The 15,594-nt window shown below is 35.6% G+C and overlaps 1 long non-coding RNA gene across 2 annotated transcripts in view; it reads left to right on the forward strand.

Moving 5' to 3' along the window:
- The first annotated feature begins 2,690 nt into the window (after positions 1-2,690).
- The window catches only part of LOC123379909, a 129,727-nt gene continuing 116,823 nt past the window's right edge, over positions 2,691-15,594 (forward strand). Inside the window, exons 1-3 of one of the 2 annotated variants that reach the window (XR_006584946.1) lie at positions 2,691-2,800; positions 5,129-5,390; positions 11,420-11,531. This is a non-coding gene — a long non-coding RNA (uncharacterized LOC123379909). Of the gene's footprint in view, positions 2,801-5,080; positions 5,391-11,419; positions 11,532-15,594 lie in introns of those variants that run through there. The other variant, XR_006584945.1, reaches the window with a different exon arrangement.

Below are 15,594 nucleotides of genomic sequence, written 5' to 3' on the forward strand. Positions count from 1 at the left end.
AGTAGGAAATTTCATGTCATCACTGACTTGCCCCACCTTCCCACCAGGTGCCATCTTGTTATATAGGACGCAACAGCTTCATTTCCCATACCCTGTTTTGAATGGGAAGGGCTAGGGAAGACATGATTTGTAATATTCTTGTCTGTCTGGGGACTTCCTGAAGGACTGGGCTCTCTTTCATTTAACTTAGAGTTCAGCCTAAGGGGTTGGGGGAAGTGATGTAATCTGTATATCAGGCAGAGAGAAGCAGTGGGTACTGCTTGTGAGAACTGTGGGGAGATAAAGATCCACAGACTGGGATAAAAGAATTACAGGTGGAGACATACAATACATCTAAGTTGCTGAGGAGAAGCTGTGGAAAAATGCTTTATGAAAGTAAGACATTCAAATGTAGCTCTGTATATGGAGACTTAAACGCACACACACACACGCGCGCACACACACACGCCCAGACAAGATGCATACTCAGAAAGACCTGATGAGACCTTAAGCCTTCATCTCAGTTTATCCTAAGGATCGAAGAATACCTAGAGGTATTCTTTATAGAGTCTTTGCTCAACGCAAAGCCAGTATACAAAGACTAGGAAAAGTGGCTTTTTGTTCAAGTGCCCAATTTTTATTAACAACAAATTACAAAAGCCCCAGGAAATGTGATCCTTCAAAAGAATAAAATAAGGGGCATCTGAGTGGTTCAGCTGGCTAAGCATTTGACTCTTGATTTCAGCTCAGGTCCTAATGTCATGGTTCTGTTCATGAGTTTGAGCCCTGCATCAGGCTCTGCACTGACAGTGTGGAGTCTACTTGGGATTCTCTCCTCTCTCTACTCTGCCTTCCCACTCACACACACTCTCTCTCTCTCTCAAAATATATAAGCATTTTTTTAAAAAAAGAACAAATTAAAACTCTAGAATCTGTCCCTGAAGACATACAGACATTGAACTAACCACAGACTTTAAAACAACTGCCTTAAATGTGCTCAAGTAGCTAAAGGAAAACACGAAGAACTTAAGGAAATCAAAACATGGTATATGCACAAAATCTGAATTTCAACAAAGAAATTATAAAAAGGAACTCAACAGAAATTCAAGAGATGAAAAATATAATAACTGAAAAAAAATCACTAAGGTGCTCAACAACAGATTCAGAATCAGTAAAATTGCAGAAAGGATATTTAAAATTCTTGACTCTGTGGAACAGAAAGGAAAAAAAAACAATCAAGAAAAGTGAACCTAAGGGCTTTACAGTATATTAATTGGAATAATATACCCATTATGGAAGTCCCAGAAAGAGAAGACAGAGATAGCGAGATTCTTTGAGGAATTGATGACTAAAAATTTCCCAAATGTAAGGAAAGATATGGATGTATAAATACAAAAGGTCCAGAAACTCTAGGAAGGTTAAATCTAAAGAGGATCACACTGAGGTACACTATAATCAAACTGTTGAAAGACAGAGAGAAGCTTGAAAAAGCAGCAAGATAAAAGCAACTCATCAGGGTATCGTCAATGAGAATAGCAGTCAATATCGTGTTAGAAAACTTGAAGGCCAGAAGGCAGTGAGATGACATCTTCAAAGTGCTATGGGGAGATGGGAAAGATGACAGAAAATTCTGTATCAATTTTCATATATATTATAAAATAAACTTGTAAATTTGGAGAGAAAAACAGGCTTTAGGGATTTTTGAGTTGATTGAATCTTTAAATTTGTGATGGTTGTGGACAATGATAATGAATATTTTAGTATGAGATTTCACTCAAACTATTTAGTTTTTCTTTAATTTCCCTCAACAATATTTTCTAGTTTTCAATGTAAATTTTGCAACGCTTTTATTCAATTTATTGCTAAGCATATTGGTTTCTTGGAGCTGTAGTAACAAATGACTATAAACTTGGTGTCTTAAAGTAAGAGAAATTTTTATTGCATAGCTCTGGAGGCCAGAAGTCTAAAATCAAAAGGTCTGCAGGCCAGCACTCTCTCCAGCGGCCCTAGGGAGACTCTCCTCCTTGCCTCTTCCAGCCTCTGTGGGCTGTCAATATTCTTTGGCTTATGGCATCACTCAGATCTCTGCTTTCCTTTCCACATTGCCTTTTTCTCTGTGCTTCTCTAATACATTTATCATTGGGTTTAGGTCATCTGGGTAATACAGGATAATCTTATTCAGAGATCCTTTATTCACTCACGACTGCTAACACCCCTTTTACAAAAGAATGTAACATTCACATGCTCTGGGGATTAGAACATGGGCATATCTGGGGGGGCGGGGAGCACAAATAAACCCACCACACTAAGTATTTTATGGTTTTTGGATAATAGTGTGAATTTTTTATTTCTAATATTATCATCATATCTGCCAGTTTTATGTAAAAATGCAATAGATAAAATTGATGTTTGTATATTGGCCTTTTATCATAAGACTTTGATAAACTTACTACTTAGTTCTACTTTAAACAATTTTTTTTGGGGGGGGGGAAGCTTAGGTAGGCTCAGTCAGGTAATCATCTGATTCTTGATTTTGGCTCAGGTCATGAGATCATGGTTCTTGAGATGGAGCCCTAGGTTGGTCTCTGTGCTGTCAGTGCAGATTGGGGTTCTCTTTCTCCCTCTCTCTTCCCCCCCCCACCCCCGCTATCTCTCTCTCAAAATAAATAAACTTACAAAACATTTCTTAAAGTAATCTTTACACTCCGCAGGAGACTCAAACTCAGACCCTGAGATCAAGTCGCGTGCTCTACCCACTGAGCCAGCTTGGAGTCCCTAATTAGTTCTACTTTTTACATATCCCGGGATTCTTCAGGATAATGTATGTAAACATTTACATCAGTTGTGAGTAAAGATAATTTTACTTCCCACTTTTGAAGGTTTATAATTTTTTCCTTATTATACTGACTGAGTACTCCAGTAAGATTTCGAATAGAATTGGGAAAAGTTAACATACTTTTTGTTTCCAATCATTATGGGAAAGTGTTCAATATTTCACCTTTGGGATGTTAGTTATAGTTTATGTGGAGGCCCTTTATTACACTGAGAAACTTCCTTTCCAAGAAAAGTCATCAAAATGAGATACCAATTAGTAACTCTACATAATGAATATTTTTAAAAAATGCTTATGTTTGGTTTCCTTGTATGCTTATGGTAGATATGCAAATATATACAATTTTGTGTAAAATAATTTGACAACAAAATTTTATATCCTTTTACTTAATATCTTCCATAGAGAAAAATGAGGTAGAGAAGATATTTCTATGGGATGGTTAAAAGGAAAATTAAAATATTTTAAGAATAGGTAAGAGATGAAATAATGAAGGTAGCAGATAATGAACACCAGTTTGAGATTTCTGAAAGATAGTAACATAATCTCAGTGTTTCAAACTACTCATTAAAACTTCAATTCATGATCTTGCCAATGTCTTGAACGCTCTGCCTCCTTAATTTTTATACCAGGTGAAATTCTACCTTCAATTCAAATGTCAGCTCTCAAATAAAAATGAATAATTCTATTTTGCATGTGGGCTGAAGACATTTTGTTCTACCCTACAGTTTTGTTAGAGCCAGTTCTAGCCCTGGAAAAGTCTATGGAGCAAAGTGGCTAAGAGTATTTCCTTCTACAACCTAACTGCCTGAAGTGAAACCTTAGCTCCACAGTGACTAAAATGTTGTGTGATCTAAGCCAAGTTATTGAAACTCTCTGGACTTTATATTCTAGTCTGCAAAATGAAATTAAAACAACAACAACAACAACAACATGTACTAATGGCCTAGTGAGTGTAAGGATTTAGTTAATGCTTATGAAACTTTTGACGAAGAGCACTCACTGTTTTCACTATTATTGCTCATTTGTATTTCTGCCTCCCACATTAGATTGTGAAATCCTTGAGGACAATAATTGCCTTTTAATTTTTCAGAAGTTTAGAATAATATTGCAAAATTCAGACAGGCCAGCTATCTATTTTTCATATGCAGCAAACCTCCAAAATAAAATATAATCAGAATGCAAATATTCTCAATATATTCAATATATTTATTAATTTTTTGATGTTATAGCCATTGTAGTGATGGGTTTAAGAAATTTCCCTAGAAATCAGTCATTTTAAAATAAATGCATTATCTATAAGTGATCAGATGGACTTAACTCAAATTTGGGGAATAATTTGAAAATATTAAGAGTTATTACAATAATAAGTTCTGGCTGATGTGAACATAATTCCAGAAAAAAATTAAATTAGAAAGGCTTCCAATTTTACAAAGGCTTATATATGCCTTTCTAAAATATCGAATAATATTTCTAACCCTTACCATGATTTATAGATATCTTTCGTGAATCCATGGTCTCACTCAGAGATCTGATACTTTTACTGCATAAGCCACCCTTGAAAGTGATTTAATGCTTCAGCAGGTTTTGAATGTTTTTAAATGATTCTCCAAATTTGGCAAGACCTACTTGTCCATCTGTAGATTAATTCCTCTGTGCAAAGTGCATTGTTCACATGTGGGCCATAATGTGCACACAAATATTCAACTTAATTAGAACTCTCAGAATCTTTGAAATTAGAGACACCAGGAAAGCATTAATTAGAGTCAAATAAGATTTAAAATATCTGGCTTGTGTTAGCTCAAACTGATTCTGGTGTTGCCGCCATATATATTGTACTAAGTTAACTTGCAACTACTGAGGCCACTTTCACAATTAGGGTGATTAGGAAGCTTTGCACTGACCCCTAGATCTCATGCTCAGAAATTCTAATTTGATTCTTCTGGGGAAGAGCCCAAGCCTAAGTAATGATTGGTTCTAATATTCACTCCTGGTTAAGACTGTTGATGTTGATGAGTTATCTTCCAAGTTCAGCTTCCAAGCCCAATGCCTACCTTCCTCAAAGATTTTATGGTAAGCATTCTTGTAAAACATCCCCCAAGGATATCCCACTCTGATCTCTAGAAACAGAATATGATGAAGTATCACCTTGGTGATTATGTTACATTATATGGCACAGGTGACTTTAAGAAAATTAGTCTATCTGGTAGGCCTTATCTAATCACGTGACTTAAAAGCAGGGAAACATCTCCATCTGGTAACAGAAGGAAAAAAGTCAAACTACAAGAATCATTTAACATGCTGATGTTGGCTTTGTAGATGGAGGAAACTCTATAAAAAGGAACTTGGGCCGATAGCCTTTAGAAGCTGAGAACATAGCTTGAGTGAGAGCTAAAAAAGGACCTTCAGTCTTACAACACCAAGGAACTGGCTTCTACCGATGACTGGAAAGAGTTTAGAAGCAAATGTTTCTCCAGATACTCCAGATAAGATCCCAGGCTGGCTGAGACCCTGAATTTGGTTTTATGAGATCCTAAGCAGAGAACAGTGAAATCCACTTGGACTTCTGACCTGCAGAAATGTGAGTTAGTAAATGGGTGTTGTTTTAAGCCACTAAGTTAGTGTTAATTTGTTACTCAGCAATGGAAAACTAATATAGACCTGAAAGAAATTCTTCAAAACATATCCTCAGGTTGCTTTTCCACTTTTCATAAATTGGTGTTCAAAACTTTAAGTTCTGGGGCTGTATCTCTTCAACTATCCTATTTCTCAGTAATAATCTCTGTTCAGCCATTACCTCCCAAATATTTCTATTTCCATGTTCACAGAGTTCCTCACCCCCTCATGAAGGAATTCTTATTCCTTCTTTCAAGACTGAAAACCTGTTTCTTCCATAAAGACACCATTTCCTTTTTAGCGCCCCCCCCATGTGGCTTTTCATTATTGCTTCTAGCTCAATTTTTCGCCATTTTCTAGAAAAAATGATCAACAAGTACTACCATCCAAGAAAACACAAAGCTTTGTGAATCCTGTCATTGTTTAGATTCTCTTTCCCATCAATCTGTGCTTCATTCCTAAGAACTAACATCTGTTAAATTCTTAGAACTGCCTTTTTTCCACAAAAGACATTGGCCAGTTCTTTGAATGGCTTCTTATGCTATATGGATAACTTCTAATAATTTTGCCCCACTGTTTCTCAACCTCCTGATTTATGAACAGCATTTTTATGTTGCTTCTTCAGCAACAGAAAGTTTTGATCCCCCTGCTGAGATTCTAGTTTCCAAAATTGCTAATTCAAACACATGTGTTTCTTGGAAAAAAATTTTTTTGACTTCTTTAATTAAAAGGAAAATCATAAATATATATTTACTTCTCATAAGGATGCCCAGTTCATGAATTCTTCTTTCTGTCAATCCTTTCTTCATTTCTTATCCAGGAAAAAGTATGTAGTATATTCATTCATTCACAACCTAAATTGTGTTGCCCTGCATAGCAAAACACTGTGAAAGAATCCATAAGTTTATTTTTGTGCTTTGTTATACATAGTCATAAATAAAGGCCATTTCTCAAACATGATAAATGCAACAAATATGACTGAGATAATTTGATACTCTTTTTTTTAATGTTTATTTCTGAGAGAGAGAGAGAGAGAGAGAGAGAGAGAGAGAGCGCGCGTGTGTGTGCGCGCAAGTGAGGGTGAGTGGGTTGGGGGAGGGGGCACAGAGAAAAGAAAACACAGAATGGAAGCAGGCTCCAGACTTTGAGCTGTCAGCACAGAGCCTGATGTGGAGGTCCAACTCAAGAATCTCCAGATCATAACCTGAGCTGCCCAGGAGCCCTGACACTTTATTCTATAGTGCATACTGCTAAAATTCTATGTTCAAAATTAATGCCCTAATTTGCAAAACAATGACTTGTAAATGTTTGCATTTCTTATAAATACCTAAAGTTGAGGTGCCTGGGTGGCTCAGTCGAATAAGCTTCTGACTCTTGATTTGGGCTCAGGTCATGATCTCACAGTTCGTAGGTTTGAGCCCTGCATTGGGTTCTGCTTGGGATTCTCTCTCTGATCCACCCCCCACTTGTGTGTTCGCTCTCTCTCTCTCTCTCCCTCTCTCTCTCTGTCAAAATACATAAACTTAAAAAATATATACCTAAACTTTTTCTACTGAGTCTTCTGCATGCGGAAGTTTCAAGTTGAGAATGCCTTCTTTCAATCTTCGAATGTCTACAGTTTATTCTCTGGTGCAATACAGGAGGTGTTCCTCCAAATACTTCAGGTGATTGCTTTAAACTCTACAGATTAAAGTTCTTATTGCCACCTCAAAAAATGAAAATTCAATTACTTTTGTTCTTATAACCAATACCTCCATTTCCCTTACATAAGAGTATCTCCTATCTTAAAAATACCAGGGTGCCTGGTGGCTCGGTTAAGCGTTTGACTCTTGATAACAGCCCAGGTTATGATCTCAAGGTCCTGTGGTCAGGTCCTGCAGTCTGCTTGGGACTCTCTCTTTCCCTTTCTTTCTACCCCTCTCCTGTTCATGTTCTTGAGCTTGTGCTCACTCTCTCTCTCTCTCAATAAATAAATAAACATTGAAAAAAAATACCAAACACAATATTAAGCAGATATTGTCCTCCTTTTGCCTAACCTGTATTCTTTCCATTATAGGTAAATTTATTCTTTCATTAACTTTCCTGACACCCCCTGATATGATTTCAACCCGACTTATAGTCTCATTAAGGTTACCAATGAGCAGTACTTTTATGATACTGTATTTAGCATTTCATAATAGTTGTTTGTTTGCTTGACTTCTGAGGAATATATGTAGCAAAACTCTGGCTTCTATTGGATTCCTTTACAAAATTTTCCTGCTTTTCCTCTTACTATCCTGGTCAAACTCTGTCTTCTTTACTATCACAACTTCATTTTCTCAAACATTAATGTTTGGATTCTTTGAGACTGGGCCTTGAACTTTCTTCTCAATCTATACAATTTCTCCTAGGTAGGTTCTTTTTCTTGGGTAAACACGCATATCCAAATAACTCTCATTTTATATCTCTAGCTCTGGTATTTTCTCTGAGCAATGAACACATCAACCCCAAGCTCAATATCACGGAAACTAAATTAGACTTTTCCTACTCCTTCAACCTAATTCATAAGGTAGGCTATTGATTTTCCTTCTAATAATGTCTCCTATTTACCCACTTCCCTAATTCCACACATTTTCTGCCCTATATTGACCTTTTATCATTTCCCTTCTACAGAGTTTCCCCCCTCCCCTGGTTTTACAAAGCATTTCTTGATATAGAAATTAAGTTTAGTCTCCTGCTGTTTGTTGTGGATTTCTTTTAAAAAATATTTTTTTCCCCTTTGGAGATGTATTGTTTTCATATAGTGGTCATTTTATTGTGAGATTTTTGAAATTTTAGGTTAATTTTCTGTACAGATCAGAATTAAAGTTACTCAAGTTTTAAATATTTATTAAAACAACTCAAGAATTTTTCTTTTAAGTATTTAAGCTTATAAATTGCCATTATATTTATAAATCTAATGAAGAAAAGTATATTTTGTTTTATCCATATTTGCTTATCTCAAGTTAAGCAAATTATTATGCGATTATTATGTTTTTAAAAATTTATTTATGTTGAGGGGGAGAAAGAGAGAGAGAGAGGGAGAATCCTGTAGAGCAGGCTCTACAGAATCAATGCATAGCTCGACAGTGGGACTTGATCTCACAAACTGTGATAAAATGACCTGAGCCCAAATCAAGAGTTGGATGCTTAACTGACTGACCCAGGCTTCCCTCGGATTATTATTTTTAAACAAGATTTAATGTACATTTATTCTTAACATGTGGAACATACAAAGATCTTATATTGAATAAATGATATTCTTTAGGCCAGAGGAACTCAAGTTAATTAGATTAAGTCACTTTAGATAATCTTTTTTTTTTTTTTTTTTTTTTTTAGGGGCACCTGCGTGGCTCAGTTAGTTAAGTGACTGCGGCTGAGGTCAAGATCTCATGTTGGTGAGTTTAACCCCTGCCTCAGTCTCTGTGCTGACAGCTCAGAGCTGGGAGCCTGCTTTGGATTCTGTGTCTCCTTCTCTCTCTGCCCCTCCCCTGCTCATGCCTGCTCACATGCGCTCTCTCTCTCTCTCAAAAATAAATAATAAAACATTTGAAAAATTAAACAAAAGTAACTCTATGTTTATTTTTGAGAGAGAGAAGGAGTGAGTGGGGGAGGGCAGAAAGAGAGGGAGACAGGGAATCTAAAGCCAGCTCTGTACTGACAGCAGAGAGCCTGACTTGGGGCTTGAACTCAGGAACCGTGAGATCATGCCCTCAACCAACTGATCGACCCAGGTGTCCCCCCCCCTTAGACAATAATTCTTTTTTTTTTCTTTGTTTTTTTAAATTTTTTTTTTTAACATTTATTTATTTTTGAGACAGAGAGAGAGAGAGCATGAACAGGGGAGGGTCAGAGGAAGAGGGAGAGGGAGACATAGAATCTGAAACAGGCTCCAGGCTGTCAGCACAGAGCCCGATGCAGGGCTGGAACCCACAAACCGCAAGATCATGACCTGAGCCGAAATCAGACGCTTAACCAACTGAGCCACCCAGGCGCCCCATAGACAATATTTCTTAATTAACTACTTGAATTTCCTCATAGTTCAAACTTTAAACTTAATATATTCAATTTTCTTTCAAACGGTTCAGTTTTGTATGACGTGCTAAGAAAACTTTTGTAGTGATAAAACATTTCTTAAGTCTAATATATTCAATTTATAGTGAACTTAAAGTTTAAACTGTCCAAATGGTCTACAGACTAATGCAATAAATTCTAATTTCAAGTTCAAATCTTAAAAGAAATACAGAATTCCACATTTCACATTAAAATCTGAAACCTCATGGATCCTCTAAATTTACTAAGTAACTAATATGTTGTACAACAAATTTAGACAAATTCCTCTTGAACACAAAGTTGCTGACACCATGAGCATGATTTATTTTGTTATCTTACTATTTGAGAATAGGGTTTTCTGGGACTAAAGTCTTCAAGAAAACAGCTTGATCATTTCAGAGGAGCAGAGATTGTCACCCTAAACAAAGGAGGGCTTGTTAATCAGCTAACTGGCCTAATAGTGTGATACATTTATTGGGCCTCAAAAATACATTTTTTCAGTTACTCTCACTACTTATATGTAAGCATTGGCATTTCAAGAATATATTTTCAAAAATGATTGACTTCTAAAGTACTTCCTGAGTTCAATTTGCATCATTATTTCTTACTGATTCATCTAAAATTTCATTCCCAAATCATAACAAATTCCTTCACCTAAGTCTTAATTGCCAGTTCATTTTTAAAATGTTTAATGTAAATACATTTCTTTAATGTTTGCTTATTTTTTGAGAGAGACAGAGGTGTGAGTGGGAGAGGGGCAGAGGAAGAGGGTGACACAGAATCTTAAGTAGATTGCAGGCTCTGAGCTGCCAGCACAGAGCCTGATGCAGGGCTCGAACTTAGGAGCAGTGAGATCATGATGTGAGCTGAAGTCACTGAGCCCCCCAGGTGTCCCTAACATACATACATTTTTTTAAAGGAATATTTAGCACCCAATTTCAACAATATTCTTCTATTCTTTTATCTATTCCGCTTTGCCACTTTCCCCAACTTTTACATGTTGTTCCTGTTGTTTTTAATCATTTTAAAACAAAATACACTTCATGGTTGAATTCAGTGATTGTCTTATTTCTCTTTTTTTGGCCAGGGCTCTTCTCTTAAAGATATTTAAATGATCTCTAAATATATTCTGAATTTTCTTACCTATCATTTTTGTTCTGGGATTGAAAAAGCATAGTCGTGATAATCATACACCGTTCCAACCCAGTAAGTCTCCTGTTGGCATTACCATGTCCTCAAATCCTCAACCTTGTTTTGTTTTATTGCTTATTTGGATTATAGTTGACCAAATTCTTTGTGGTCAGATAAGGTGTGAAGGCCATGGAAGCAGTGACCATTTGAACAGTAGGGAAAGCTGTTCTGTCCTTGTGCTGTGGTGATGGACAAGAAAGTAAAAATTAACCCTAGTCTGACTCTTGAAGTTTTCAGCCAGTAGCAATTTTCTCCCAGCCTCTTCTGTTCCTTCCTGGGTATTGGGAATGCCTCAGGCTATAGCATAGAACCCCTCCAGGCAGGCACTGATAAGATTTTTATCAGTCTATCTTGGAAGGTTTTATAAATGGAATAAAAAATGTGTACTCTTAATAGCATTAATATTTAACGTTAACATTGTGCAAGTATTTTTATAGTGTTGGCAGGTTTTAGTTTACTTATTAGTAATGGGAAAATATTTAAAGTTTCTTTTCCTTTTTAAGGTCAGAGACAATAATCAAAATAAGTTCTTTTTTATTGCTCAAAAAAAAAAAAGGGAAAAAGGTATACTGTCTGGTCTCTTTAACGAAATTATTTAAAATCTTCCCCATTTACAGCACATATTAACAGCCTATTACTGCTTAGAAAATTGAATAGTAATACATTATATGGATTTATCAAATTTTGTGTATTTATTTACTTAATGAAGGACATCTGATCTTTTTTTCCCAGATTTTTACAAATAAAGCTGCTGTGAACGTTCATGTTCAAGTTTCTGTATGAACATACGCCTTCATTTCCATTGAGTAATACTTAGGAGTGGACTGTCTGGATCCTATAATAGGTAAGAATATAATTTTTAAGATCCTACTAAACACATTTAAAAAAAATTAATGTTTATTTTTGAGAGAGAGAGAGTGCAAGCGAGCATGAGCTATCAGAGGAGCAGAGACAGAGGGAGACACAGAATCTGAAGACTTAGTTCAACACAGTGTTTGAACTAAGGAACTGTGAGATCATACTCTGAGCCCACGTAGGAGGCTTAACTGAGCCACCCGGGGGCCCCTTGTCAAATACAAATACGTTTCTGAAATGGTTGCACTCCTTTAAATTCCTGCCACTTTATACAAGAATTCAAATTCCTCCACATCCTACCTACCGATTGATATAGTCAGTCTTTTTAAATTTTAGCCATTCCAATAGGTCTCTAGTAGCATCACATTATGAATTAATTTTTCATTTCTCAATGACTAATGCTATTGAGCTTGTCTTCCAATATTTATTTGCCATCGGTCAATCTTTTGTAGCAATTTTACTACAAAAAATGTACTGGTCAGATCTTTTGGCTATATTTTTTATTGGATTGTTTTCTTACTAATATTGGAGTATACTTTATATATTTTGAATAGGAGGACTTTGGATATGTGCTTTACAAATGTTTTCTCCCAATGTGTGGCTTATTGTTAATAGTTTTAACAATATCTTTTAAATAGCAGAAGTTTTAATCCGATGAGGTCCAATTTAGTGATTTTTTAAAAAATAAATACGGTTTTGAAGTCATTACTAAAAGAAATCTGAGTAAAAACTGGTGTCATAAAAGTTTTCTTAAAATGCTCTTCAGATTGAAACATGTTCTATAGAAATAATACAGTTTCAGTTTTATATTTAGGTCTAGGATATTTTGAGTTAATTCTTATACATGTTGTAAAGGATGGATAGAAGTTTACTTTTTTTGTGTATGACTAGACAAATGTTCCAGCATTATTTGAAGTCTGCTATTTCTCCTCTGAATTGTCTTTGTACCTTTCAAAGCATCAATTTTCTATATGTGTGGGACTATTTCTGGACACCCAATTCTGTTTCATCATTCTATGTGTTTACCTTTATATTACTCTACTGACCATTGTAGCATTACAATAAATCTTGAAATCAGGTAGAAAAATCAAATTTTCTCAATTTCAAAGTTTTTTAATCATTCTAGGTCATTGGATTTCTTTATGAACTTTAGAATAACTGCCAACTTTTTAAAATGATTGTATGGATATTAAACAGGCTTACATTTAATCTAATTGTTAATTTGCAGAGATTAGATATTGTGAAAATATTGAATGTTCAGACTCCTGACTGTGTATTTCTATTTAGGTCTTCTTTAATTACTCTTATCAATGTTTTATAGTTTACGGTATAGTCTTATGTAATTTTTTTTTTGTTTCCTATTTATAATGCGCTAATAAGTGTTTCTACAGATGTAGGATTTAGTGATTTCATCATTTCCATACAACACCCGGTGCTCATCACAAGTGCCCTCCTAAGTACCCATCACCCCTTTAACCCACCCCCCTAGCTACCTCCCTACCAGCAAGCCTCAGTTTGTTCTCTATAGCTAAGGGTCTGTTTTCTGGTTTGCCCCTTTCCTCTCCCTGCCCCCCAGCTATGTTCATCTGTTTTGTTTCCTAAATTCCACGTATGAGTGAAATCCTATGGTATTTGTCTCTCTCTCTGACTTACTTTGCTTAGCATAATATCCTAGCTACAACTGGAATGTTGTAAATGCAAGATTTTATTCCTTTTTTGTTTTAAGTTCATTTATTTGAGAGAAAGGTAGAGTGCATGAGGGAGGGGCAGAGAGAGAAGGAAAGAGAGAATCCCAAGCAGACTCTGAGTCGTCAGCATAGAGCCCTCTGAGGGGCTTGAACTCACAAACTGTGAGATCATGGCCTGAGCCAAAATCAAGAGTTGGATGCTTAACCAGCTAAGCCAACCAGACACCCCAAAATTTTATAAGTGACTTTTACATATTGATCTTGCATCCAGCAACCTTGTAAAATTCACTCTAGTAACTTTTTTTATAGATTTCAAGGAGTTTACTACATAGATAATCATGTCATTTGTGAATAAAAACAGTTTCCAACTTGGATATATTTTATTATTTTTTCTTCCTTCAGTGTTGTAACTAGAGCTTCTAGTGCAATGATAGATGGAATTAAAAAGAGTAAGCATGCTGCTTCATGTTCCTTACCTAAGGGAGAAATAATCAGGTTTTCAAGATTAAATATAATAAAAGCCTTATAGGTTAAGGAAATTCTTCTAACTTTGCTGAGAGGTTTTATGAGGACTAGAATTTGAATTCTGACACATTTATGTATATGTGTGTATATCTCTTGAGGTGATGATGTGGTGCTTTTTAAAATTTTTAACATGGAGTTGGGAACTGATTCAGTCCCTCTCAAATTTCATATGTGGAAGTCCTGACCCCCAATATCTTAGAATAGTAATGTATTTGGAAATGGTCTTGAAAGAGGTGACTGATTTAAAGTGAGGTCATGAGGGTGGGCCCTCATCCAATATGATGGGTGTCCTTATAAAGAAAAGAGAACAGAACACTGAGAAAAACCAAGAATATCTATGCAGAGAGGAAAGACTTTGAGAACAAGTTTAGAAGTAGCTATTTGCAAGCCAAACAGGAAGGTCTCAAAGGAAACCAAAGCTGCTGACACTTTGATCTTAGATGTCCATTCTCTAGAGCTGTGAGAAAATAAATTTCCGTATTTAAAACACCAAGTCTGTGGTATTTTGACATGGTCTTCTTGGAAAACTATACAAATGATGAACTATTAAAATTGTCCAGAATGTCCTATAGTTGGCATTATACAGAATGTTGCCTTTGCAGATTGGCTTCTTTGACCTATATATTCCTAGGTCAAAGTTTCTTCCATGTCTTTTTAAGACTGGATAGGTCATTTCTTATATAATATCATAAAAATTTATATTATATTATATTATATTATATTATATTATATTATATTATATTATATTATATTATATTAATGTAAAAATATATAAATATATATAGATCATAAATATAAAACATATATAAATTATGTATAGGATTTTTTAGAGGTTTACTTTTAAAATTTTTAATGTTTACTTATTTGAAGAAAGAGAAAAATGTGAGTGGGGGAAGGGCAGAGAGAGAGGTACAGAGAATCTGAAGCAGGCTTCAGGCTCTGAGCTAGCAGCACAGAGAGAGTACATGCACATGCAAACAGGAGGGTCAGAGAGAAAGGAGAGAGAGAGGATCCAAAGCCAACTCCATGCTATCAGTGCAGAGCCTGAAGATTCAGGGCTCAAACTCATAAACTGTGGTATCATGACCTGAACCTAAATCCAGAGTCAGACACTTAACCAGCTGACAGGCTCCCTGCCATTTCTTTTTAGTGCTGAATAATGTTCCATTGTCTGGATATACCACAGCTTATTTATTCATTCACCTACAGAAGGACATCTTAGTTGTACCAAGTTTTGGCAATCATAAATAAAGCTATTAGAAATATCCATGTGGAGTTTTTTTGTGTGGACATAGGTTTTCAACTCCTTTGAGTAAGTGCCAAGTAGTGTGGTTGCTGAGTTGTATGAAAAGAGTATGCTTAGTTCTTTAAGAAAGTGCCAAACAGTCTTCCAAAGTGTCTGTATCATTTTGTATTCCCACTAGCAATGAATGTGAGTTCTTATTGCACCATATCCTTGTTAGGAAATGCTTTTCTTGGTGTTCCAGTTTTGGCCATTCTAATAGGTATGTAGTAGCAGATCTTTTAGTTTGCATTTCTCTGATGACCAGTGATGTAGAGTATCTTTCCATATGCTTATTTGTCTGTACATCTTCATTGGTGAGGTGTGTGTTAAGGTCTTTAACCCATTTTTTTTAAGGGAGTTGTTTTCTTATTGAGTTTTAAGATTTTGTTTTGTATATTATGGATAGCTTTCCTTTATGAGACCCATCTTTTGCACATATTTTCCCCCAGTCTTTGGCTTGTCTTCTCATTCCTTTGACATTGTATTTTAAAGAGCAGAAGTTTCTCATTTTAACTAGTTTTAGCTTAGCAGTTGTTGTTTCTTAATAAATTGTG

The sequence above is a fragment of the Felis catus genome, chromosome C2 (assembly GCF_018350175.1).
Source record: "Felis catus isolate Fca126 chromosome C2, F.catus_Fca126_mat1.0, whole genome shotgun sequence".
Taxonomy (NCBI): domain Eukaryota; kingdom Metazoa; phylum Chordata; class Mammalia; order Carnivora; family Felidae; genus Felis; species Felis catus.